This window comes from Microcebus murinus, chromosome 16 (assembly GCF_040939455.1).
Source record: "Microcebus murinus isolate Inina chromosome 16, M.murinus_Inina_mat1.0, whole genome shotgun sequence".
Taxonomy (NCBI): Eukaryota; Metazoa; Chordata; class Mammalia; order Primates; family Cheirogaleidae; genus Microcebus; species Microcebus murinus.
This window is the reverse complement of record NC_134119.1, coordinates 34957045-34979720: the sequence shown is the minus strand read 5'-3', so window position 1 is coordinate 34979720 and position 22676 is coordinate 34957045. Positions and strand designations below refer to the sequence as shown.

At 48.2% G+C, this 22676-nt stretch overlaps 3 non-coding genes across 3 annotated transcripts; all 3 read left to right on the top strand.

The window, feature by feature from the left end:
• Window positions 1–6076: 6076 nt before the first annotated feature.
• LOC142861473 (small nucleolar RNA SNORA71) lies at window positions 6077–6210 on the top strand. Its single transcript, XR_012912699.1, has one exon. It is a non-coding gene; the product is annotated as a small nucleolar RNA SNORA71 (small nucleolar RNA).
• Window positions 6211–8728: 2518 nt separating this feature from the next.
• LOC142861471 (small nucleolar RNA SNORA71) lies at window positions 8729–8862 on the top strand. Its single transcript, XR_012912696.1, has one exon. It is a non-coding gene; the product is annotated as a small nucleolar RNA SNORA71 (small nucleolar RNA).
• Window positions 8863–11029: 2167 nt separating this feature from the next.
• On the top strand, window positions 11030–11168 carry LOC142861475 (small nucleolar RNA SNORA71). Its single transcript, XR_012912701.1, has one exon. It is a non-coding gene; the product is annotated as a small nucleolar RNA SNORA71 (small nucleolar RNA).
• Window positions 11169–22676: the final 11508 nt, after the last annotated feature.

Below are 22676 nucleotides of genomic sequence, written 5' to 3'. Positions count from 1 at the left end.
TGAGCTAGGCTGATACCACGGCACTCACTCCAGCCTGGTCAACAAAGTGAGACTGTCTCAAAAAAAAAAAAAAAAAAAGTGTGTGTATACAGTACAATACATATCTAAATACAATAGAATATTATTGAGCTGTAAAAAGGAAAGAAATTCTGACACATACTATAATATAGATGAACTTTGAGAAATTATGCTAAGTAAATGAGTCAGTCACAAAAAACCAAATACTGTATGATTTCATGTATATGAGGTGCCTAGAGTAGTCAAATTCATCGATACAGAAAGTATTAAATGTAATTTATTAAACTAGCTTACTATAAACCAACAACTATGCCGGGCACTTACAGTACTGTGTTTCATTTTATTATTTTAACTACTTTTTAAATATTTAATTGTGATAAAATGCACACAACATAAAACTTACTATCTTAGCCATTTTTCACTGTACAGTTCAATAGTGTTAAGGACATTCACATTGTTGTGCAACCAATTTCCAGAACTCTTTCCATCTTGCAAAACTGAAACTCCATATCCATTAAACAACTCCCCATTTCTTCCTGCTCCCAGCCTTGGCAACCATCATTCTATTAATAGTTTATTTAAATAGCTCATCATATCCCCAGTAAACATTTGATAAAATTTAACATCCATTTAAAATTTTTAAAGATTCTCGGAAAACTAGGAATAGAATATGTATCTTTTTTTTTTTTTTTGAGACAGAGTCTCACTTTGTTGCCCAGGCTAGAGTGAGTGCCGTGGCGTCAGCCTAGCTCACAGCAACCTCAAACTCCTGGGCTCAAAAGCAATCCTTCTGCCTCAGCCTCCCAAGTAGCTGGGACTACAGGCATGTGCCATCATGCCCAGCTAATTTTTTGTATATATATTTTTAGTTGGTCAATTAATTTCTTTCTATTTTTAGTAGAGACAGTGTCTCGCTCAGGCTGGTTTTGAACTCCTTACCCCAAGCAATCCATCTGCCTCGGCCTCCCAGAGTGCTAGGATTACAGGCGTGAGCCACCGCGCCCGGCCCAGAATATGTATCTTAAACCATCAGCCAATATCATACATAATGGTGAAATCATAGAGATTTTCGTCTATTTGTATCCTGGAAAGCCCAGAAAATTAGTCAGGGATGTCTGCTGCACTTGGCCACGAAAGCCCAAGGTCTTATGAGTGAAGAACCGATGTGGCCAGCTAGAATGGTGAACGACAATCAACCAAACTCGAATATCATTATCTTGAATGCCCACATTTTCAGGCAAAAAAGTTACAATTCTCAAGCCAGGGCGGTTAAAGTAATTAGCCAGAAACATCTGTTATTTAGCAAGGCAAGTCCAAAGTTGTCCAGGGAAACACGAACTGGCTAAGTCCATCCTGATTCATGAGCTGAGAAGATCGTTTTCTCGGATTGTTCATCGTGGACAGAAGGAAAGTCTAATGTTCCCGGCTGAGGTTATGGGTCTTTAGCCAGGACTCCCGCTCCCCAGGGCCCAGAGGACTAAGCCAATTAATTACACCTTCGCTGAGCCCCACACTGACCCCTCTCCAGAGCCAGCAGCCTTCAGCCCAGGACGACAATGCACCACAAGCAAAACCAGCGACAGAGAGGCTGTGGGGGCCGGAGGGTCCAGCTGGGGGACCCAGGGAGAAGGCGGTGCTGAGACCTAGGTGGTAGCTGATGGGGAGACCCCATCTCGGCTCAGTCTGCCAGAGCATCCAGCGAGGGCCAGAGGCCACGAAACAGGACAAGACCCAGCCCAAGGGCAGCTCGAGAACAGCCCATTCTATGTGAGACGTGCAGAGGGCAGGACTGGCCAAGGTTTCCATCAAGCCTCAGTCCCAGCCCGCAGGAGGCCTGGGCCTATTCCTCCTGAAAGATGCAGTAACAGAGGATCAGTAAGAAGCAGAGGAGGAGGATGGACAGACACAGCAGAGTCTCCAGCATGGTGATCATGGCTGGTGTGGGGACAGGGCCCGCAGTGCCTGCAGGTCTCGAGTGGTCAGTTGCTGATTCCCACCTGGACCCTGGGCACCATTTCCTTGGAACAATCTGTGCAGCAGCCATGATTCCATCCCTCCAAACAAAGGGGCTCCAGGCCATGGGGATCTCTCAGCCACTATGAGGTCACAAACTCCCAGATGGTGGAATTTTGTCCTCCCAGCTACAGCCCAATCTTTTTCTTAATGCAACCAGTATTTTGAAAGCAGGACTTTTGACATGTAATCATCAGTTTTTTTCCCTCTGTCTGTTTAGACTTGCTAAGTGGAAGTATTTTTTCCCTACCCTTCAAAAAACTATCAGGCAGGCCTCAGAATTTTTCTGACCATTCTTAGGCATTAAAAAAGTCTCGCAATCACTAAAAATGGAAAACACGGCTTTCATTCCATAATTTTAAAAGTCCAGTCTAATATATGAATTATGTCACCGATGATCCTTCATAGAAAGACTTCTCTCCACCAGCTGCCGCCACACACAGGGTGGGCTGCTGCCTGCTGGGGAGGGGATGTGGCCCTTCTGTCTTCACTTATGCAGATGTGCTTCTCTTCACCAGGAGTTTTCTGTCCACTCACCCACTGCCAACACTTCCAAGATCAAAACAGATGGGGCAAAGACTGAGGAGGAGGGACACTGCTCTTCTGTCTGGTACTGTTCCAAGAAGCCCACGCCCCCTCCAGGGTAGTTAATGCTGAGTATTTCTTGCATGGCCTCTTTCATGGGTTCTTTGGAGACTCCTCTTCTGTCACCCTTCAGCTGTGCCCTGCTGATGTGCACAGATCCTCTTCTTGGGATCCTCTCACCCCAGCAGGCTCCGTCTTGGGCAGGACCTTCTGGGTACCAGGCGAATATTCGAACCATAGATTGTACACCTGCAGAAAGAGACTAGGAACTTTTGACTCAGGAGCGGGTCAGGCGCCAGTCACCTGTGCTCCTCAACTTCAGGTGACAAATATCAAGGTTTCTCATGACTTGCTGAAGCTCCTTTTGCTGAGTTGCGGTGATCTTCCTGGGCTCTGTCCCCATCTCTTCCTCTTAGGAGCAGAGAGTGAGACTCACAGAGCCCTGCTTTTCCCCAATATAATTAATAATTCCTCCTCTCTTTAAATTCTAATTCTGCACTATTAATACCCTTCAATTGGAAGAAAGGATTCAAAAGTCACAAGCAATTGTTTTTTGGTTATTTCCTTCCATAATTCTATATCTGGTCCAATACCTTCTTTGGAAGGCAGCTGCCATTTTATCAGATGGAACCTTCACAATTCACCAATATTTAATCATTTTTTTACCTACCACAACAGCAATTATATTTTATTTCATTTTTATCATTTGTTTCTTGAGATGTGATTTTATATGGTTCATCCTTCTGCCTTGGTGCCTCATTGGTGTGTTGGCTGCAACATCCATTGTAATGTCCTGTTCCACTAACAGTCAACAAGCATCAACCACCCTCCCAGGTGCCCTGGGAATGGAGGAATGAATCCGCTAAGGGGCCCTTGTTATAGGAACAAGGAGTGAAAAAGAAAATCTAGGTTTGATGGCTAGGCATGGTGGCTCATGCCTATAATCCTAGCACTCTGGGAGGCCAAGGTGGGAGGATCACTTGTGCTCAGGAGTTCAAGACCAGCCAGAGCAAGAGCGAAACCCCGTCTCTACAAAAAAAAATAGAAAGAAACTTAGCCAGGTGTGGTGGCATGTGCCTGTAGACACAGCTGCTCAGGAGGCTGAGGCAGGAGGATCACTTGAGCCCAAGAGTTTGAGGTTGCTGTGAGCAATGATGCCACGGCACTCTAGCTGGCGCAGTAGAGCAAGACTCTGTCTCAGAAACAAACAAAAAATCCCCCCACCCAAACTAGAGAGTGGGCACAGCCCCATGGCAGGGCCACCTCAGGTCCAAGAGGCACACTGGCCCAGGACACAGGCAGTGTCAGTACTTGTGAGGATTTGGGGTCATGAGCCCTCTCCCAAGCCTGTCAGGAACACGGAACATCTGTCTGTAGTCTCTGGCACTGAGCACTTCTGATCAGTTCCTCAGAGGCAAATCCGATCAGGTCTCTGCTGCTTCAAGGACTCTCTGCACCCCCCAATCCCGTGTACTCACAGGACCAAGTTTAAGTAAGCATTCATCTCCTGCGCACACCTTGGGCTCGTCTCCACCTCACTCCCGCATTCCAGTAGGGGGCCATGACTCGGAGATCTCAGTCTGACAATGTCCAAAAAAAAAGAAAATACAGGTAGAATGCATTCATTCATTCAACGGTGCCAGGCCCAGAACTATGAATACTGTGGTGAATCAAACAGCCAGCTGCCCACCGGACCCTTGCACAAAGAAGTCCAAGCTAAGCACAATCCACGAGCTCATCCTAGAAACAGCTCCTGTTGCGGAAGGTTGACCATTCCTGCAGATTAATATCACATTAGTGACCAAGGAACACCTTCAGAACAAACGGAAAAACAAAGCAAGTGAGGGAAGTTTACTTTCAAAATTCTATTAATAGCATTTGGACAGTAAACCCGGCGCTCCAGCGTCCGAGGTTGAGTTCCGCCCCGCCTGGGGGCGCTGCAGGGCCGCTGGCGCAGCTTCCGCCGGCGGAGGCGCCGCTCTAGGCCGCAGCCCGCGACCTCGGCTGTACTTCCGCCCGCGCTGCATGAGCGAAGCTTCCTGGTGGTGTGGCGGCTGGGTCGCGGTCCCTCGCCGCTCGCGGTTCCGACCCATCTCCCGGCATCTGCAGCCATCGCGCGTTTTCCCGCTCTGTCTGCCGGGTCTCCGCCGCCGCTCGACGCCAGGGCGCCGGGGTGAGTCCACTGCGGGGCGCGTGGTCTGCGCTTCTGCCCCCTTCAGGGGAAACTGAGGACCCTAGGAGGCTGGGGAAGCAGGCCGGAGGTCTGGCCCGGCCCCTGGTGCAGTGCCCCGTCCCCTGCACCGGGGTGGGCGCGTGGGATTCGCGTGACCTCGGGAAAGACACTGGCGGGTGAGCGGCGCCCTCGGCCGCCGCTCGGCTTAGCCGGCACGTGCTGGCGTGAGCCCCTGTCCCAGCTGGGGGAGGGCTTAGTGCCGCCATGACTACAGGCTGGGCCCGGGCAGGGGCCCTGAACCCGGGCCGAGGGGCGCCAGAGCCCCCGTGACCTTCGCGGCCCTGGCCCTGACCTCGACTCCTGGCATCGGAACCCCCCAAACCGCCTGTCTGTTATTGGTTGCCTACAAAGTGTCGGTCATGCCAAGTCCTTGTGATTGGTAACGCGTTTATCCTCAGTAACCTTTAAAAATGCCAAAACCTCCGTTCTACGGACCATTTGGCTGAGGTTTAAATCCCAGGGCGCCAGAGGCAGAGTGTGGACCCCTGTCCCCGGCCTTGTACTACAGCCCCTTCCCCGTGCTTTTTCTCTGCCTAGGCCTTCTGGGCTCTGCGGCCCTCCTGGAGACAGATGAAAACGCTCCCCTGGTCGGCTTTGCTGGTTCTGCAGCAGCCAGCGCCCCCTCATCTCCTGCAGCACCCTGATCTGCACGCCCTGCTGGGCGCCGGCTGTCCTGCGTGGGAGGATGTCCCCGGGTATGTGCTGCTGCTCATGAGCACCGTGAAGGAAGAGGGGGGTGCCTTCCCGGTTGCCTCCAGCTGGCCCCAGCAGACGGGGTGGTCCTGGAGCTCAGCCCGCCTGTGAGGCCTGTCTGGGAGGCCCTGGTGCAGGAGGAAGCGCCGTGTAGCAGACGCGGGGCTGGGTTTGAGGGTCACACCGTGGCTAAGTTACTTCATTCCCCTGAGCTTGACTTCCTGTAAAGTAGGGAAGCTGCAAAATGTTAGGGCAGAGACCTTGACTGTCCTTGTTTTTGAACCCACATTGCCTGGCTACATGTAGATACTGAGAATTTGTGGGGTGAATGAACAATTTAGGAGTTTTTTTACCAGAAGTTGGTCTTGCTTACAGAGGTAGATGGGGCAGGTGGGATTGTTATGCTGTATTAAGTGGTGACAGCTCTTTGGGTCCTGGGCTTGGCTAGGCCCCTCTCCCCTTCCTGAGTGGTTAGTGGGAGCTCACTCGACATCTTGGTCTTCTCTTTGTGGGTTACTTTCTGCCCTTTCTTGGCCCTGCATTCGAAAGTGATCGTGGGCTGCCCGTGCCCTGGTCATTGATAGTGCAGGGAGAGGAATTGCCGAAAGCGTTTCCCCGTGTTTGGAGGGTCTGCTCCCGTCCCTGCCAAACTCTGGAGCTTTCCCACACTTCCTCCTTACCACCTTTTAATGCCTCCCGGTGTCTGGCTTATTGAGTATTCCTTGTGCAAAGCTGTGTTTGCCTGTGAGGCTTCAACCAAGGTGCATGAGGCTGGGTTCCTGCCTCAGGGAGGGAGTGGGTTGGTGGTGGAACCTGGGCGGGGGTGTTACCCTTTTATCCCCCCACCTCTCTGTACTAGTCACACCCTGTGGCAATTGTTGGTTTGCTTGTCTCTTTGTCTCTGTCTTCTGGGATCTTGAGGGCAGTGTCTGAGTCTTGCCTCTTGATTTACCCCATGCCTGGCGGGTGGTTGATGTTCAGCAGTTACAGAACAAATGAAAAACAGGAGATGGGGATAAAAGGACTCACTGTTGTCAGGGGTTGGGGCTCAGCACATCCTGCCATGTCAGGAAGATGCTTTTGAGCAAGGAGGTGGTGAGAGCTATTTCCCCATGGATTGTCCTCGTGTCAGGGACCAATGCAGAGGTATAGCTAGGCATGGCTGACATAATTAAGCATGCTATTTAATTGGCCCTGACCCTCAGATGACAGAAGAGCCTCTCCTGCCCATAATAGTCCTTGTGCCCATACCAGACTCTGCCACGCTGGTGTGGCCCACTCCCAGGTTCAGAGTCCCATTCAGTGTACTACTTCAGGACCAGTGTAAATCAATCAATATATACTTAAGATGAAACTGAAACCATCTGTGACGTAGACTATGCATGGCTCCCTCTTTAGACATACTCTTCTTTTTGTGTTACTGACACAATAGATTGATGTTGAGGTAATGACAGCCAGTTTGTGTGAAGCATTTACCGCCTGGTAGCTTCTGTGCCAGGAACTCTCCATGTCCTTTCTGGGATGGGTGGTTTGATCAGGTGATATCTAGATTGCTCATCTGGGGCTTCTTATTTTGCAGAGGAGGCATCTTGGTGCAGAGGGACCGTGAGAGGTGTCTCAGTCCTGCCAGGAAGCAGCTGGACCATGGTGCTCCTGGGGTGAGTTCTGTCCTCTGGCAATCGGGGCTTTGTGTCCCACGAGGGTGTGTGCAGGTTCCCTGGACATGATGTAGTCTGGGAAGGAGGTAGAGACGAAATGAGGTGGCTTTGTCCTGGCCTCCAGTGTTACCCTCTTTGGGGTCATCAGGAATGCATTTCATTTTTCTTTATGTACCTTCTGGAGTGTAGAGTCTTTGGGGACCTTTACATGGGTGTGTCAGCAGCAGAATTTCTGAATTGGAGGCAGGAGGGATTTTGACATCAAATTCACCTGTACCCAGGTCTCAATCACTTCACTGTCACCTCCTAGCTTTGGGACCTTCTCTGATCCTCGGTTTCCTCATCTGGAAAAGAGAAATGCAGTGAGGTGAGTATTCTTAGCTCCCACAGCCCCTGTCTTCCACACCCTAAGAACTCTGCAACTTTCTTACCTGGAGGGTCTTCTTGGCCTCTCCTAGCTGGGCAGGTTAAGTTCATGCCGGACAAGGTGGCAGCTGCTGGGTCCTGTGCTTTGCTGTGCCGCTGTCCCAGGTCAGGCCGTTTTCCGGGCTTCCGACACTGGCCTCTGGTTCCAGCAAGCTCAGGGTCCTTTTCTACCCTTGTGCTCAAGGTGATTATAGGCTGCTTGTGTCTTGGTATTGGTGATGTTGTTGCAAGGTTATCCTCATGTGCAGAGGGTCCATTCTTGTCCACTCCATACGGGACAGCCTCAGTGGGTGGTAGCAGTGACCAGGAAGGGCTAGAAAAGCTGACAGTGCGTCCACCTCCTGAGACGCTGAGTCCCCAGGTGTTTTCCCGTGGGTGAATGCAGGGTTCCCTGGACACACCCTATTCAGTGCCAAGTGCATTCATTACTTGCTGCCTTCTTGTCCCCTGTAGGAGTGTCACATGATGCTGCTCCATGTACATCATGAGAGGTGTCCTCAGGGAGAGCATGGATTGTGAGGTCCCAGGTAAGTGGCATCCTGCTTGGTTCTCTAGAGCTCAGGTTCTCTGCAGGCTGCGGGGCCAGAGGTTTAGGTATCATGGAGTGTGAGTGGGAAGTGGGAACACAGATGAAGGCCGCTACCCTTTGCTCCTGGCTTTGGCCCCTTGGCTGTCAGGGACAGGCCTGGGTCCTCTTCTGCCTTGGTGAGGCTGCTGCGGAGAAGGTGCTTCCAGATCTTAGTTCAGGCTCTGAGAGTCACTGAGAGAGGCTGCTGTTGTATTGAGGGGAAATCAGCAGTGTGCTGGAATGGACAGAGGGCTGCCTCTTAGGCTCAAACCCAGATCCAGATCAGTGGCCCCCTGAGTGGTCTTTGAGCCTCAGTGGAAATACTGTTGTCAGATAATCAACATTGTTACCACTCGAACCCAGTCTTTCAGAGCACAAGGATTCTCAGCGTTTTTGCCAGCATTGGCCTTCCCTTTAGCTCTTTGAGAGGGGGGTAAGTGATCTCTGAGGATCAGGCAGCACCTGTAATCTTAGGCCACAAGTGTGATTATTCCCCAGGGCGCAGGCACGGCCTCCTTCTCTGCCCTCGTCTGCCCCTGCATTCGAAAGTGATCGTGGGCTGCCCGTGCCCTGGTCATTGATAGTGCAGGGAGAGGAATTGCCGAAAGCGTTTCCCCGTGTTTGGAGGGTCTCTACCTGTCCCTGCCAAACTCTGGAGCTTTCGTACACGTCTTCTCGGCAGCTAGGGCCCTTCTGCCAGCACAGTGTGGGCTTCGAGGAGGCTTAAGGAAAGGGTAGTGAGGCAGGGCCCTGCCTAGGGGAGTTTGTGTTCATGGGCTAGTTTGGAAGCCACAATAGTGATCACCTTCCTCCTAGGGCTCCCCCAGAAGCTTTTTCTGCCTCCCCATCGCGCCCCTGCCCACATCCGCAGCCCTGCGTCAGCGGCGATCGCACCATCTGGGAGTGAGTTGTTAGTTTGCTCATCGTGCCCCCTGTGCTGTGAGCTTCTTGAGGGCAGTGCACTGTCTTGTTTCACGTCATGCCTAGTGCCTGACGTGTAGCACCTGGACAAAAAAAAAAACAAGACATATCATTGTACAGTGCAGGGCTCATCCCATTGAGCAGTGTCAGGGTGAAAAGTGCCCTTGAGCAAGCAGCTATGATAGTCCACCTTTAGTCCTGGCCAGGAAGGGCCCATGGGCCCCCAGGGGTAGATTTTCCCTCTTGCCTTAGATTAAGGTGACAGGGACTAGAGTACTAATCAAAGTGGGCAAAGCACCATGTAGTTGGATATATGAACGCAGCCCTTAAATGCTAGATGGTCAGTGTGGGGCCCTCCCACCACCCGTTACCTGTCCCAGGTATGTGCTAGTTGCTGCCAGGCATGGGCTACTCCCCAAAACTCCCTAGGCTCAGCATTCCTTTTTTAAAGTAAATTTTAGCATCAATATTTGAGGTTTACAATATGTTATGGGACAATGGGTGACATATAGACAGTAAAATGGTTACTATAGTGAAACAGTAACATATCTATCATCCCACATAGTTCCTACTTTCAGTGTGTGTGCCAAGAGCAGCTAAAGTCTACTTATTTAACAAAAATCCCTGATACAGTTTTATTAACTGTACATTAGATGCATTAGACTTGTTCATCCTGTGTATCTGCTACTTTGTATCCTTTGCCCCATCTCCCCATTTCCTCTCCCGCCCCACTGTAGCCGCTGTTTTTTATTCTCTAGCATTCCACCGTACTTGTCTTTCCGGGCCTGGCTCGTGTCACTTAGCACAGTGCCCTCCAGGTCCAGCCATGTTGTGGCAAATGGCGGGGTCTCCTTTTTATTATTATTCTTTTCCTACTAGGTAAATTTGTATCCCTCCCTGCCCAGGCTCTCCTTTTCCAAGGCCGAGTGATACTCCACACACTGCATTTTCTTCATCGGTTGTGTGCGATGGACGCTTAGGCTGTGTCCACGTCTTGGCTGTTGTGAATGGTGCCGCAGTGACTAGAAGTGCAGGCATCTTTCCCAGGTGCTGATTTCATCTCCTTTGGGTCCGTGTCCGGAAGAGGGATTGCTGGGTCTCAGCATCCTTTTAACTTACACTCATACGTAACCAGTTGATCACACTTGGCACATAGGATAGCACGGGTGTCATTCCTGTCAGAGATGGTCTGCGGCCCCCTGTACTCTGCCGGCCTGTTTCAGGCGCTCTGTGTGTCTGCTGCAGATGGGCGTGCTGTGTGCAGAGGCTCCGTGGCACGTGTCATTTTCACAGCAGGGCGCTAGACCATGGGGCCCCAGGGTAAGATTTTTAGACTGTTCTCTGGGATCTTGTTTCTTTGTATCCTGTAAAGTCCCGTGCAGTGCACATTTCCTGGGGCTTAGATGGTGATGTAAGGGGACGTAAGGTGAAAGCAGCATGAGTCCCGTGCATGCCTTTGGGGGCTGCAGCAGGGGCAGAGGTGACGCCTTCAGAAACTACGTGGGTAAAGAGAGCTCCCTGGGGCATCTCCCTCCCCCGAGTGCTGGCATGTCAGCCGTGTGCTGTGATGGGACGTGTGTGCATTCAGGCACTGGGACTCTGGTCCCAGCTTTGAACCTATCTAGCTCTGTGACCTGCTCTCAGCTTCCACGTCTTGATTTGATAAGCAAACCTGGATTGATAGTACGTTTTTGTTTTGTTTTGTCCTTACCCTTTTCAACCTCAAAACATTTTCTTGTTAACATTTTAAGGCTGGAAGGGTTTTTTGACTCCCTATGGGGTCTTTGTGGGACACAGTGGCAGCTGCTGGAGCTCTGTGCTCAGTTGGGCTGCCCACCCCCCAACTAGAGCCATTCTCCAGGCTCCTGGCACCAGCCTCCTGCCCTCCCTGGCTCTCCCTCTGTCCTTGTCTGCTCCTGCATCCCGATAGTGATCACAGGCCACCCATACCCTGGCCATTGATAGTGCAGGGAGAGGAATGCAGAAAGAAGTTTCCCTGTGTTTGGAGGGTCCAGCTGTCCCTGTCCCTTCCCAGCCCTGGAGCTTTCCCACAGTCCAGCCTTTCTCCTGCCAGCCCTTCAGTGCCTGGGCCTGTGCAGGCCCCGTGTGATACGGCGATTGGACCACATTTGTATCCCCTTGCCAAAGCCAGTCTGGGCATTTCTATGAGGACTCCACACTGGCATGAGTTCAGGTTGCGCTAAAGGGCATACGTGAGAATCGTAAATCATGGGTGCTGCTTTCCAAATTTTGACATGTGTGTTGCTTCTCCAGGAGCCATCAGTAATTTTGAATAAATGGAGAAAGAAAAATAAAGGCAGAGCCAGAAAAGCTTCTGTGGGTTACCCTTTCTCGTTAGTTGCTCTGATTGCGAACTGCTTAAAAGAAAATCATTTCTTTTAAAAACTGAATTTTTGGCCAGTCACAGTGGCTCACGCCTGTAATCCTAGCACGCTGGGAGGCTGAGGCGAGCAGATTGCTCAAGGTCAGGAATTTGAAACCAGCCTGGGCAAGAGTGAGACCCCTCTCTACTAAAAATAGAAAGAAATTAATTGACCAAGTAAATATATATAGAAAAAATTAGCCGGGCATGGTGGCGCATGCCTGTAGTCCCAGCTATTTGGGAGGCTGAGGCAGGAGGATCGCTTGAGCCCAGGAGTTTGAGGTTGCTGTGAAGCTAGGCTGACGCCACGGCACTCACTCTAGGCTGGGCAACAAAAGGAGACTCTATCTCAAAAAAAGAAAAGCTTAACTTTTAAGACGTTTTTCCTTTTGTACCGTTTCTCTTAGGGTTTCTAATTTGGTGTGCATAAAGTAGGAGCCTGGTTGGTTGGGACTGCCTTGGTGGTGTCAGCTTGGGGAGGAGAAGGTAGTGCTGGAAACTAAATACCTGGATGCTTCCTCTCCCTTTTAGGTCTCAGCCTTAGATGCAGAGACTATGCAAGGAAGTCCCAAGGCCTTGGAGTCAGTGACCCTTGGGATGACCTAGCCCTCTGGGTTTGCCGATAATTTTTACCATGGTGAGTTAATGCCAAGGGCTGGGAGCCTACAGCCAGAGGGTAAGCTGGTCTGTGTTTATGCAGATTCTCGAACCACTGATCTCACTTGTCCTTTCTTCTAGAATCTCTTGGGGGTGTTCATGGACACCAGAGGGGCAGAGAATGGAGTCTGAGGTTGCCACATGAAGCGTCACCAGAGCCTCTCCCTGCTGCCTGCTCAGAGCATCATGGAACAACTGTACACTTTGCACAAGAATCGGCATCCGGACATGGGAGACCTCAGCTATCTCTGAGCTTCGACAGCAGTGTCTCCCACAGGGCCGTTAACAGGGAAGGCCAGCCCCATGTCCTCCTGCCTGCGCCTGTGATGATTTCTTAGTAACTAAGACTTTTTGTTTTGAATTTGTAGCTGTTAACAGCCGTTTAATAAACCTTACAGACTTGCTTCTTGTGCTTTGGTTTTTTTTTTTGTTTGTTTGTTTGTTAGACATAGTCTTGCTCTGTTGCCTGGGCTAGAGTGCTGTGGCATCAGCCTAGCTTGCAGTAACCTCCAACTCCTGGGCTCCTGCCTCTGCCTCCCCAGTAGCTGGGACTGACTACAGGTATGCACTACCACACCCAGCTAATTTTTCTATTTTTAGTAGAGATGTGGGTCTTGCTCAGGCTGGTCTCGAACTCCTGACCTCAAGCGATCCTCCTGCCTTGGCCTCCCAGAGTGCTAGGGTTACACATGTGTGCCTGGCCCTGCCTGCTCTTTAAATCAGTGACAACCCATGAGCCTGCAAGGCTGGGAGTGGAGGAAGTAGGCCAGAGGCCCAATATTGTTTTCACTCTGAGCCTTTCCTGTTTTTAACAAACGCTAGAGGCTTGACACGTAGGGTAATGCTTGAGGTGTACACTTGGGATTAGGAGATGAATAAGTGCTGGGAGTTGGCTCACATTTAGGATCCATGAGAATTGGGGACATTGTAGAATAGTCAGCGGATTTTGGAGTGAGACAGGTCTGGTGGCATTAAGGAAGGCTGGAGTGCCCTGGAGGTCTAGGACCTGGCTCACAAGTAAATGTTCACTTGTGTGACCAACTGTCTCAGTTTGCCTCAGGTTTAGGGGTTTCTTAGGAAGTGGGACTTTCATTGCTAAAGTCATGGAGATCCCAGGCAAACTAGGATGAGTTGGTCAGCCTGTCTGGGATGTAAAATGGTGTCAACTTGATGGGTTATTGAGTAAAGGTGGGAGTAGGGTGACCATGGAGCAGTTGCCATTGGTGAAACTGAGGTCTGACCTCAAGGCCAGGCTGAATTGCAACGATGAGGTGATCTAAGGATGTACATGCACGATCTCTTTCATCCTTTTATCCTCATTGTACAGGGGGGAGGTCTACACATAGAGCAGCGGTCCCCAGCCTTTTTGGCACTAGGGTCTGGTTTCATGGAAAACAGTTTTTCCGAGGACTGGGGGGTGGAGGTGGTGCAGAGCTCAGGCCATGACCCTGATGTGGGGCCGTTTCCTAACAGACCAGGGAGCAGTATGATCTACAGCCTGGGGGTTGGGGACCACAGACAGAGGAAATGTGTCCTAAGGGCTGTGATGAAAGAGTGGAGTTCATTGCCTCATTTCTGCATTTGTAATTGAAACCGCCTTGGCTGGGGCTGGAGCAGAGTGGTTTGTGTTTTTCTCAGGCATGTTCTCAATTTTGGTTTAATAAACTTCCATCAATTGAGATCTGTGCGTCAGTCATTTATTTTGGGTTGTCATCCCTAATCCCCACTCCCCCTGCCCCAGCCCCTGGTAACCGTCAGTCTCTGCTTCTGTGAGTTTGACTTTTTTGGATTCCACATGTAAGTGAGATCACCTGGCGTTTGTCTTTCCCTAAGTTTCATTTGCCATTTTGCTTTGCCGCTGGGAAGCACAGCATCTACCTCTAGTAACCTACGTACTAGCTTTTCTTCCAACCTCTCCTCACCTCTTCTACCCTTATTTTCTATCAGCCTTGATTATCTATTTTTAGCCTATTGTAGTTTAATTATTTTTGTAAGTTACTTTAAAGCTTAAGTAAATTGATTATAGATATACATAAAACATCTAAGCCTGGTGTGTGTTGTTGTCCAGAATCCATCTTGGAAACTTAGAAGAAGAAAGCCTGAATCCTTCTGTCTCCAGTTCCAATGTCTTCGGAAGCAGAATCCCCTCCCTAAGACTTTTGAGAATTCTTGGTGGGTTAGACTGTCACTTAATCAACTTGAATTTTGGGACATCTCTCATGGCTGCTTCTGTACCCAGTGGTGCCTCAATTCTAAACATAAAATGCAGCTCCTTGGTTCCTCCAAAAATTAAACATGGAATTACTGTTTGATCCAGCAATCCTTCTTATGGATATATATCCAAAAGAATTGAAAGTAAGGACTCAAAACATATTTGTACACCAGTGTTCATAGCAGCATTATTTAGTATAGCCAAAATGTAGAAACAACTCAAATGTCTATTGATGGATGAATGAATAAACAATGTGATATATCCCTGTAGTGGAATATATTTTTTTCTATTTTTAGTTGTTTTGGCTAATTTATTTCTATTTTTAGTAGAAACGGGGTCTGGCTCTTGCTCAGGCTGTTCTCGAACTCTTAAGCTCAAGCAATCCTCCCACCTCGGCATTCCAGAGTGCTAGGATTACAGGTGTGCGCCACTGCACCCGGCCCAACCTGTAGTGGAATATTATTCAGCCATAAAGGAATGAAATTCTGATACATGCTATTATATGAATGCACTCTGAGGGCATTATATTAAATGAAATAAGCTAGATGACCAAGGACAAATATTGAATGGTTCCACTTATGTGAGGTACTATAAAAGAAATATTTGCTTTATCTTATATGAAATGTCAAGTTTCCTGGATCTTGCAAGAATATAACCATTTGTCTCAGTATCCCAATCCTGCCTTTTTTTTCTGTGTGCCTTTAAATGCTGAAACTTCCCAATTCCCCTTTGGAAAAACAGCCATAGCTTTGTCGGGTTTGTGTTTTCCCTGGGCACATCCTCGACTTTGGCTTACTGAACTTCAATTGATTGAGACTTTTGCCTCAGCCACTTATTTTGGGTCAACAGGTGTCTAGAGTAGTCAACATCATAGAGACAGAAAGGAGAGCAGTGGTGACTAGTGGGCCGAGAGGAGGGGAGTGGGGAGTTAGAGTCTAATGGGTACAGAGTTTCAGTTCAGGATTAGGAGATGATCACTCCAGCCGTGAATGATAGTGATTATTACACAGCAATGCGAATATACTCAATGCCATTGAACTGTACACTTAAAAATGGTTGAAATGATACATTTTATGTTATGTGTATCTTGCCACTATAAAAAAAATTAAATAATAATAAACCCTCACAGCTCCTTCACCAGTTTCCACCAAAGGAATCCACTAAAACAAAGATTCCTAAATATCCCAGAATTTACCAAAGAGTTAAGGGCTATCAATAGGCGATTGTGGAGCTGGGAACAGTGGCTCACACCTGTAGTCCCAGCTACTTGGGAGGCTGAGGTGGGAGGATCACTTGAGACCAGGAGTTGGAAACCAGCCTGGGCAATATTGCAACACTCTGTCTCTACAAATAATAATAATCATAAAAGAGGCATTCATGTCTCAATTATGAGTGGAATCTAAAAAGAAATTGAACTCACAGAAGCAGAGAGTAGAATGGTGGTTGCCAGGGGCTTGTGGGGAGAGTGAGGGGCTATGAAAAGTAATCTCCAGTGATTTCCCAGCTGCAGGCCAAAGTGAGGTTTTAAGTTTTGATAGCATTATTTTAATATGTTTTAGGAAAAAAATAAGCAGGTGGTCTTTTTACTCTCAGAAACCCACTTACTCCATTTTGGTGATATGGAGGACAAGAGAGGGTATATGTCCCACATTGTGCAAAGGCCTGGGACACGATGGCCACCCTCATTCACCTATCCCAGCAGCATTTAGGGTAAGACCTGCATAGTCTTATTACCCTGAACCGAGCATGCTAAGTGGGCGTGGGGGCAGGGTCAGGGGAAATGATAAAATGCATCCAGGGCCTGCTTCAAAGCTAAGCCTGTGACAAGGCTCCAAACTGGGTGCATAGTGAGGAACTATCAGCCATAATTATTATGGGTACGATTAAGAAAAGAGTGTCGCAATCACAGTCTGCGACAGACCTCTCTTTCATGATGCAATTTGCAGCCTTCTTCTGGGAGCTCGTTAGCATTCCTGATAAATGCTTAACCAATTTTCTGATAAACTTTAACAAGATTAAAACCGCTTTGGGGAAATCAGCTACCCTAACACTTGGTTGATTATCAGACATTCTTTGTCTTGTATTCAGTTTCATAATGATTATCCAACCATTCTCTTTTCCTGTGAAATGTCCTTAACAAAAGGGAACTGTTGAGTTGGCTTTGTGGCAAGCTTGGAATAAAACTCTGACACATGCTTATAACTAATTTATGTGAAAAAAATTTAAAACGGTCATTATGGAGAAAGAACATAAGAATAGTAGCAACACTTACTAAGTACTTGCTGCTTGCAAGAGGTTGCATTAGATGCTGACCAACTCTTTATAATACTGGGTTACAATAGCTCCGTTTTACTTATAAGTTGCTCAGAGAAGCGAAGTGACTTGTCCAAGATCACACGGCCAGTTAGTGGCAGAGCCAGGTTTTGAATCCAGGCCTGCCTGAGTCCTGAGCTGGAGCTAGCTGCAGCTACGCTCTTCTGTCTTGGCCGAAGGAATCGTAGCTGGAGAGTGTGACAGTCCCTGAGAAAGGGACACAGGTGCAGGACTGTGGCATTGCAGAGGAGGACAGGGTCCTCCAGGTACAGAGCTTGGGAAGGGGCCATGGGGGAACAGATGGCCTTTCCCAGAAGAGGAGGGAGGTAGGGACAGGTAGAGACAGTGAGCAGGGCATGCCAGGAGGAGCAACGGTGTGGGCAGAGGCAGAACCAAGACGTGTATGGAGGAGCTTGTGGAGTTCCATCTGCAGCCGACAGTGTTTCCTACTCTTCTCAACAGTGAGAATCCTGTCACCTGGTGCTGTGGCCCCTGCGTGCTGCTAGTTAGATGTTTTATTATTCTGGATTCGGTGAGCCCACCTCAGTTCCATCACACACTAGCTGTGTGACCTTGGGCAAGTCACTTCCCCTCTCTGAAAGGAAGATTTGCTCATTTGATAATTGGGGTCAATAATAGCATCTTTCTCATGTGGTTGTTGTGAGGATTCAATGAGATAAACCTTGAAAAGTAATTAGCACATGCCTGGCACCTACTAAAGACTCCATCAAAAGATGAGGCATTACTGTTTTAAACACTGTTTTAAATTCAATGCAATAACATTCTGTTTTCCTGGAGGCTTGTGAAAAAGAATTAACTTCATTTTTGCATAAATTCAGGCTTTAGAAAAGTTGCAAAAATAGTACAAAGAATTCCTGAATACACTTCACCATGATTACAAATATATACATGTGTATATGGAGATATATACATATATACTCATATTTTCCCCTGAGATGTTTGTGAGTCAAATACAACCTGTTGGCCCTTTAACCCTAAATACTGCCTTGCTTTCCCTAAAAGCAGGGACATTCTCCTATATAGTCACAAAATCATGAAATTAACATTGATACAATACTATTATCTAATCAGCAGACAATATACAGATTTTGTCAATTGTTCCATAATGTCCTATTATTTAGCAAAAAGAAAATCTCTGGTTACCTATGGCATTCATGTGTCCTGTTTCTTAAGTCTCCTTGAGTCTGTGACAGTCCCCAGTCTTTCTTTGTATCTCACTATCTTGACATTTTTACAGAGTACAGGCCGGTCACATTGTAGAATATCCCTCTCTTTGGGTTTGACTGTTGTTTCCTCACGACTAGATTCGTGTTTGGTGTCTGAGCAGGGACGCCACAGAGATCTATTCAGTGCATCATATTCTTGTGAACATTTTTGTTGACAACCTTCAACTAGGGTCCTGGTACCTCTGAGAGTGCGCCTAGGAGCCTGCAAGATTAAGCAGTATCTTAGGTGACCCAGTTGTCTGCAAACATTCAAGACGGACTCCAAGAAACGGCCAGCAGATGGCGCTGCAGGCTGCACTTTCAACGCAGCCCCCTCTCCGGAGACTCCAGCGGCTGGGCTGCAGGTGGATTCGAGCTACACCTACCTGGAGCTGCTTGGGCTGCCTGCCTCCTCCTCTCCCCTCCCTGGAACGGGGCTTCTCACCACCACCACCACCCTGTCCCTTCAGAGTGACTTCTATGGCTGCCCCAGGACCTCACAGGGATTAGAGCTCACTTTGGGATTCCTAAGTCAGAGAGGATCCACCCTCAAGGTGAGACCTCTCCCCAGTTTTCTGAAAAGCAAGGCAAGAACTGTAAACATAATAATGGCAATAAGACCCCCAGCTAGCGTTTCCCATTTAACACTCACAGCAACTCCTGGGGAGGGGATTGTTCTAGAGGATGTAACCTTCCCAAGGTCACACCGCAAATCATTGTCACCGCCTCCTGTCTCCATCTTGGCTGGAACTTGCTTGAGTTAGAGGAAGGCATGGGGAGCAACCATGCTGCCCTGCAGGCCTGTGCTCCGAGCCCTCCGGGCATCCAGAGAAAGGTGGGGACCTTCTTCCCTGCTGGTGGGAGCAGGGTGGCAGGGCAGGGAGCTGCAAGGCACAGACACTGGGCCAGGCCCCTGTGAAGGGCAGGCTTACATGGTCGGTGAGGCAGAGGCAACATGGGCACAGCACACGGGGGGCAGACTGTAAGAGGCCAGAGGGCCTGCAGGGCTTTGAAAGACTGGGGACAGGGGGACACTGTGGGACATTCAGTCTTTGTAATGCCCACAAATGACCTCTTAGAGTCTAAAATTCTATGAATTTCATCATACTGTCCAATGTTTTATAGGTGTTTCCTTCACTGGAAGCATCTAGAAGGAGGGGCCTATAAATGTCTTTGGGTATTATAGTATCTGTGCCTGCCCACTATCCTTTGCTGGGAATGGCAGCTCACTTTTATTTTGGGACCTGCTCTTCCTCCATACCATGTGCTCCCGGTGGGACTGGCAGTCAAAGTCCTCCTTCTTGGGCCTTACTCCAAAGGACATGGTCATGGGACAAGCAAGGCCAGTCAGGCTGTCTCTCCTGGGAACTGGAGTCTTGATTGGAGACTTCAGAAGATAGAAAATGAGCCAGGTGTGGTGGCTCATGACTGTAATGACAGCAGTTTGGGAGGCCAAGGTGGGAGGATCGCTTGAGGTCAGGAGTTTGAGACCAGCCTGGGCAACATAAGCAAAACCCCGTCTCTACAAAATATAAAAAAGGCAGCCAGGGGTGGCCCACCTGTAGTCCCAGGTACTTGGGAGGCTGCTGTGGGAAGATTGTTTGAGCCCAGGAGTTTGAAGTTGCCGTGAACTGTGATGACACCACTGCACTCCAGCCTGGGTCACAGAGGGAGAACTTGTCTCAAAAAAAAAAAAAAAAAAAAAAGAGGAAGATAGAAAATGCAGCTGAGATGTCCCCTGCTCTTGAGGTTCTTGGGCCACTGTGGGCCTTATTTTCCCCAAGCTTGGTTGTACACCTCTCCCCTTTACAGACTCCCTGTTTGGGCTGATTTCCCTGTTTTTGTGGTTTATACCCATCAAATCCTATAGATGCATTCTCAAATGTCTAGGATGGACATTCTCACTTCACGTGAGTGTTACATCTCACAAAAGTAAAACATTGAATACTTTTAGGCTAATCCTGACAAAGGATGGTCAGACGGCACCACTATGTGGTAACTGCGCAAACACGGTTCATCTCTACTCACCAGCTTTAGCAACTTGTGATTCTTGATGTACTTTTTTTTGAGACAGAGTCTCACTCTGTTGCCTGGGCTAGAGTGAGTGCCGTGGCGTCAGCCTAGCTCACAGCAACCTCAATCTCCTGGACTCAGGCAATCCTCCTGCCTCAGCCTCCTGAGTAGCTGGGACTACAGGCATGTGCCACTGTGCTCGGCTAATTTTTTCTATATATTTTTAGTTGGTCAATTAATTTCTTTCTATTTTTAATAGAGATGGGGTCTTGCCCTTCTCAGGCTGGTTTAGAATTCCTGACCTTGAGTCCTCCTCCCGCCTTGTTCTCCTAGAGTGCTAGGATTATAGGCATGAGCCACTGTGCCTGGCCTTGATGAACATTTGATTTGAGGGAATTTATATTATTTCATATTTTGTGTGTATAATTTGACGCAATTGTTTTATATAATAATTTCAAATGTGCACAATTTATAGTGCGTTACATAAAACACACTATATTATATAAGGCATGTAGTAAATCCTCAGCAAATGTTGCTGAATGAAACAACAAAATGAACAAACCAGGCCAGGGGGCAGCCAGCTATAGGCCTCAGGCCAAATCTGACCAGCTACCTGCTTTTGCAAATAGAGTTTTATTGGAACACAGCCAGGCCCATCTGTCTACATATTGTCTATGCCCACTTTTGCACTACAACAGCAGAGTTCAGTAGGTGTGACAGAGACCATAGGGCTGGCAAAGTCTAAAATATTTACTTTCTGGTCCTTTGTAGAAAATATTTGCCAACCCTTGATCTAAGGGGCTGAGCCAGCTTGGCAAACTGATGTTCTTTCCCAGGTAGATAAGACATCCTAAGTTCCTCTGCACATAAAAAGATATGTCCAACTCAATATGGACCAACCCTTTGAGTCACAGTCACTACAGCGTATAGTGATGTTTTATGCATTTTTCTGTACATCTGTAATATTTCATAATAAAAAACACATGCAGAGACATCTATGATACTAAATGACATAAGAGCAAGGCTAATGCAGAGACGTCTTGCGGGAGATTGCATTGTTTATTCAAAACGTTGGCAGCCACTCCATCCCAGGTCTTTTATGGTGCCTTCCCTACAAGCCATCCTTGCGGGAGGATTCTGTTTCCCATGAAGTTGACATGAGACGTGAGTGAGAAGTGGGCCATCGTGGTGATGAGCCACGAAGAGCTTGGGGTTGTTTGTTCCACAGCATAACCTGGTGAAACTTGACTAATACATTAATACATCTGGAACATTTTTGCATAATAACTACTAGTTAAAGGAAACAGAAGACTCCTCTGGGCCAATACCAACTTCTATAGATAAGGAAGAGAAGACAAATAACAAACACCCAGACTCCAGTTTCTCCTTTGTGTGATAAATGAACTTTGGAATCAACTAGAAAAATTGAGGTAGGGTGTGCTCCCACCAGTACCCATATCAAAAATAGACTTTCTGAATGTTCAAGTATGAGATCAATTTAAGCCCTCTAGCCTTTTTTATGAGAATAAATAATTTTTAAAAATACATGTTTTGTAAAAGACTATGAGGAAGAAGTAAGAATTACAAAGAAATTGCTAATAAGGTTTTTTTTTTTTTTTGACAGAGTCTCGCTTTGTTGCCCAGGCTAGAGTGAGTGCCGTGGCGTCAGCCTAGCTCACAGCAACCTCAAACTCCTGGGCTCAAGTGATCCTTCTGCCTCAGCCTCCCAAGTAGCTGGGACTACAGGCATGTGCCACCATGCCCGGCTAATTTTTTATATATATATTAGTTGGCCAATTAATTTCTTTCTATTTATAGTAGAGACGGGGTCTCGCTCTTGCTTAGGCTGGTTTTGAACTCCTGACCTCAAGCAATCTGCCCGCCTCGGCCTCCCAGAGTGCTAGGATTACAGGCATGAGCCACCACACCCAGCCACTAATAAGGTCTTATTCAAAGGAAAAGGGAGGCATAAAAGTACCTCCCAGACACTGGAAAATGCTGGCACTTACAGAATCAGGCGAAGGAATGAAAAGAACAAAATGGACAGGAGAAAGAGAAAGAGAAAAGAGAAAGAGAAAGGTAAAACATTAAAGGAAAAGCAAAGAAAATTTGAGGATATTGCGTTTATGTACAACTCAACAGACTCCCTGACATTGCTCAGAAAAAGAAAAACAATGTTGTTAAACCAATAAAGCCCCCCGGTTGCCGCTCGCCCTGCAGCCACGTGGAGTTGCCAGCGTGAGGCACAGTTGGGAGCATCTCTCTACCCTCAGGAGTGTGGTCTGAAGCCACCGTGTTCTCTCCCGCCCCGTCTTAGCCACAGGCCTCGTCTGGCCTGCTCGCCAGCACACAGGCCTCCTGCGGAAATCCAGTTTCAGGACGACCTAGGAGGTGTCCCAGCTGTCCACGAAGTTAATGGCTTTTATTTTGAGTCAGGCAATTCAACACACAGTCTCCCAGTTTGGTGAGGATGCAGCCGTCGGCTTTCGTAGGATGTGGCAACAGACAGAAGTCACTGGTGTAGATGGGTCCGAGGAGGAAAAGATGGCGGAGTGAGAGCCCCCCTGGTCCTCCCAACACTTCCCAGGCGAGCAGCAGCAGCAGCAGCGACAAAATGACGGAGCAAATTGCAGAAGAGAACGCCATCTATAATGAGCTTGGTAAGTTTGAGCAAATTGGCAAGTGTGTCTTTTTGTTTTTTGAGACAGAGTCTCACTCTGTTGCCTGGGCTAGAGTGCGATGGCATCAGCCTAGCTC